The sequence below is a fragment of the Macrobrachium nipponense genome, chromosome 33 (assembly GCF_015104395.2).
Source record: "Macrobrachium nipponense isolate FS-2020 chromosome 33, ASM1510439v2, whole genome shotgun sequence".
NCBI lineage: Eukaryota > Metazoa > Arthropoda > Malacostraca > Decapoda > Palaemonidae > Macrobrachium > Macrobrachium nipponense.
In genome coordinates, this window is record NC_087219.1 from 35,446,034 (window position 1) to 35,451,378 (window position 5,345).

The following is a 5,345-nucleotide window of genomic DNA, read 5'->3' on the forward strand; positions in this document are numbered from 1 at the left end:
ACTTGGACTTACTTAAAGGCTTTCACCAGATACCATTAGCTATGTGAGTGTACCCCATACACCGCCTTCAGCACACTCAGGGGACATTATCAATTTTTACGTATGCCTCCGGCTTAAGTTGTGCCCCAATTACATTCACCAGAATGATTAATATAGTGATTGGGGACTTTTAGGGGATACCCTACATGCCTATATGGTTGGTCTTGTAATCTTTTCTAATACCTTAGAAGTACATTCGCATAAACTAGAGCTAGTGCTACAGAAACTGAGACAAATAATCTCAGAGTAAAATATCTAAATGTGAGTTTTAAAAACCGAACATGTTTATTTAGGTTTTATGTGTCTAGTCAAGGTCTTAAAGTAGTCCATGGTAAGGTGTTGACTATTCATAACTTCTGGTACCTATTAACGTAAAAGGGGGGATACAGCACTTTTGCGCTGTAGTGGGTATTACAATTGTAAGTAAATATGTAACTCTTCAATCATAGCAGATCCTTTAGCAGATCTTACGAAGAAGGGCATAGATTTATTATGGTCTGAAACGCATCAACAGGCGTTCGATATCTTAAAAGTGGAATTATGCAGCTCACCTATCTTAAAAATCCCTGATTTAAATAAGGAATTCTTTTTTTTTTTTCATTGCAACAGACGCCACAGACCAAGGGGTAAAAGGGGTACTACTTCAGCAATATGATAAACAGTTCTTTCCTATAGCTTTATATTCACGTAAACTAAAGCCCTCTGAAAGTAAATATGCATTAATAGGCAACGGAGGGCTAGGTATCGTCAACTCTCTATTACAGTTTAAGTTCATAATCTACGGCTATCCTGTTAAAGTCCTTACTGACCATGAGTCCCTTACCGAGTTTTTCAAAGGCTTTAATCACAGTCCCAAAGGAACTCGGCGGCATATGATCATTCAGGTCTTTGGAGCCAAGTTAAGATATCTACCTGGGGAACCAATTATCATAGCTGACGCATTATCCCACAATCCCGCACCATACTGCAAAGAACCATTAATTGGACCAAAAGATATAGAAACATCCGTGCCTATTGTTAAAACCATATCTGAACAAGAAAATTCATTAACCCAAGAGATCGTGAACATTGAATACCTGGGTTGGAGCGCTGAACTGTAACAAACTGAACAAAGCGAGGGCCAGCAGCTAAGCAAAACAATAAACTCTCCGAACGGAAATTCTTAAGCAAAAGTATATTTAAAGTATGTGTAGCAGAATTATGTAATCAAATGTAATATTATATGTAGGTCCGTGATGAGAAAAACCCGAAAAACACAGCAGGTGACTAACGACCAGGTAGTGGTAATAATCTCTTTCATACCAATCGTCCTAAACTGGTTGCATTCCAATCCATTGCATGGTCATCCAGGGTTCTCTATTATGTCACAGAAAGCCAAATCACTATTTTACTGGCCTACAATGCTTACAGATATATATATATATATATATATATATATATATATATATATATATATATATATATATATATATATATATATATATAGCACATAACTAATTGTCACATGTGTCATGAAAACAACAGACACACTAAGACACCTGTCAGTTTAGGGGCCTATCCCGTACCAAATCAATCCTTTGAAAGAATACACGTAGAATTATTAGCAGAGTTACGAGTCTGACAGAGGAAATAAACACCTCTTAGTGTTAATAGTTGCCTTGACACGTTATATAGAATTAATAGCACTAAAAAACAAACACCGCAATTGAGTGCGCTAGGAATATTTATGAGTGCCACATCAGTAAACATGGAATTCAACACATGATAATCTCTGACTCGGGTGGTGTAAATCAATAATAATTTCCTTAACTCGTTGTGTGAATTCCTTTCCATTAAGAAAACCAATATCATATTTTATCACCCAGAGTCAATCGGTTTGGTAGAATAAGAGATAAATAAGAAAGTGTCAATGTTTTACGAGTTACACTCGTGATATTGGATCCGAACTGGATTATAGCGGTTCTCGCGGTTTTAAATACCTTTATCATTCATATCTTGTATCTATAGAAATTATACCACAAGTAGCCTTATACGGTACGCCGCTAGAACACTTTTCCACATATTCAAGCCAACCATTAATTTATCAAATATAAAAAAAGTATGGATACAAGTGGAGTCGATATAATATACTCCGTAAGAAGTTGGAAGGGTTACAAATTATAATACAAAAGGAATCACGATAAAATCAATAAGCAAAACATAACCATATGCAGTAAGTGTTTATAAAATATCCAAATATATATGCGTAAAGATTTGAACTCTAACTTAACGCTTTAGTTTAAAAGTCCATTCAGTATTCTAGGGATATTAACTACAAATAAGCTAAATGTTCAAACACATATCAAAACCTACTGGCATATTGTCTGTCCCGGTGGTTTATACTCGTAGTCAATGAAAAATAAAAAGGAGAAAGATTTTAAAGTCAGGAAGTCTAGAAGTGAAAATGTATATCTATGTGAATAATCCTATATGGATCTTACATGGTAAATAATATATATAGAATTTGTATGGAAACCCTTTTCATTAGTTGAATAAGGAATATCTAATTTAACATAAGTAATTACATATATTTTACAGTCTTGCTGGTTTCCAACATGAAACTAATATTATATTGTTCAATTTTGGTACTGTTTTTCAGACATTCTTCTCGTGTGGGTGGAGTATTAAAACAAAAAATACCCAATTTATACATGGCTATCATTTGAAAGTACTAAAGTTGTATTTATTACAGCAAGTAACGTAACTCTTAAGCTGGCTGAGAGCAATCTCCTGCCAGGTGATGACGTCATCAGTCCTGAAGGTGCCTGGTGCGTTTGCCAAATCATCACTGTTCATTTTAACCCCAATAATCTGCTTGCACAGGTTTCATCTGTAGTGTGTGTTGTCTAGTGCTTACAAAACAAGCCAACTAGAGAGGAATGCTTAGCACGAACTTCTCATGGGCAAGGCAGGTCGTTAGGTACAAGTGTCTATCCGCGGTGCAATGCAAGTTTAGTTAAGGAACCGCAATCATTTTAAAATTAATGAACAAAATAAGCAAATAGAATTTCTATAACATTAAAATGAATTAATTTTTTCTGAACCTCATAGACAATTAGAGTCAATAAATCAGCTGATGACATTGGTAAACAGACACTTAGAAGTATCAGGTCATGGGTATGAAAAATTTACTTGCAACACTAGCATATTACAATTCAAGTAGATCACATTCATGGGAAAATGTCACATTTTCTTGAAAAACCCAGTTATATAGAAATTAGTTACATAGTGGGTTCTTTCGTAGCATCTCCTGCCTAAAAATTAACCTCAGAGGATGCGCACGAGAAAATTGAATATGAACCTTTTGTTAGGGGCAAATAGGATCGGATTTTATCACAGCTTAATTTCAGTAAGCGTAGAGAATTACAGAATCATGATTAATATTCTCTCTGACGCTTATGTTGCCTGGCAATCTTACAAATAGCTCCGTTTCACACTTCTTTGTCTAGTAACTTACTACCAGTAATATCAAATTTTCTTTGGGATTCGTATTGATATCTGTTAATATGGATATTTTTACTGTCATCAGAGACCTGGATAGGTTTACTGATTATTATAATGCCATGGATAAAAAAGTTTGTACAGCTGACTCTTTTTAATTCCATAAAATATCAGCAAATTCATGTGGGTTAAGTCTAGTCCTTAACGGCTTTTCTCCCTCCTGTATTGGATGTTGTCTGAATTTACTTTGCCCTTGTGACAAGTATAATTTCACTTACAGGCTGATTAACGGAACCTGGTTACAGTATACCCTACAGTACAAGAGTTTCACATCACATGCCCGGACAGATCGTCTACAACTTCAAAACCCGTTCGTCGCTGCGGACGACTGCAGTGAAGTAACAACCGCCTACAATGTGAAGGGAATAAGCACCATCATAAGTGAACAAGCTTATTTCATGGACTTCTTGGACCGACACCCGTATCCCGTTGTTATTCTCGTTGTTAATGCGGAATGCTCCGGCGGCTGTCGGAATCGACTACAAAAGGGACATACTTCCCACAATTCCGACCAAGAGGATATTCAACTCTATGTTTGCTGGCGCAGGACTCGTGCTGGGGATGATTTTATTCATCGTGAACATATTCGTATGGCATAGGATGCAGAGGACAAGTATGGGCGCAAAATATAACGTTGGACCCTGCCCAGGCAATTCCCCCTTGTTTTTAACCATTTGGAATTGGCCATTTCATTTGGCTATAGGTGGTTGTCTGGAACTGTGTAATGGACGAAAAGTTGTTCGAACGCTAGTTAAATGTGCAGTAGGTGTGTCCTCGGTCATGTATCCCATATATAATAACAGAATCGAAATATATCTGTGCGTGTACGCGCTAGGAATCTATTTAAAGTGCACCTAGATTAATCACTTAGATTAGTCATTTATGTTAATCAGTTGTATTAAGTGCATATATATTGATCATAATTATATGAATCCATATATATATGTATAAATAAATCAGGTAGCCTATAATCAATCTGTTACCTTTCATCTTACCAATAACTGCAGTTAGTATATCAGTTAGTATATGGTTAATGAATCAGTTAGTATATGGGTTAATGTATCAGTTACCATATCACTTAAAGTATCAGTTACCATATCAGTTAAAATATCAGTTACCATATCAGTTAAAATATCAGTTAATATATCAGTTAATATATCAATTAATAAATCAGTTACTATATCAGTTAAAATATGATTTTATCATGTTAATCTTTATGCTATGCAATTATCAGAAGTACATTAGTATTTTCTGTAGCATATGACTCTTCATGAGTTGAAGTGAAAAACTGTATCATTATATATCACGTGATCATTATTATTTACGAATATCATCATATGCACATGTCTTATATCTTATTACATGAATCTGTATTTGTGTACACCATGAATTTTTTTTTACTTATAAGTATTTTCTATATATCTATATATATTCACCATAGTGTCTGTATCACACTCCTATAAGTCAAATGCAAGTCAAGCTTGAGTATTATTCAGTGGTTGGTTTTGTAGCCGACCGAGCATTTATGTAAGTGTTACATAAGCAGAATATATGGAATGTTATTCCATATATAAAAAACTAAAAACTATGATTAATTAAAACCAGTGACCCAAGAGGTCAACCAGCTTGCTTGCAGGAATGTGATCAGACCAGATACGATAAAGTAGGCTAAGATGACGTGTTGTAATCAGTCAGTGTCTAGTTACCATCACCTGTGGTCATTCATTTGTTTTGAAAACAGTAGTCCAAGCTTCCTGCTTGAGACA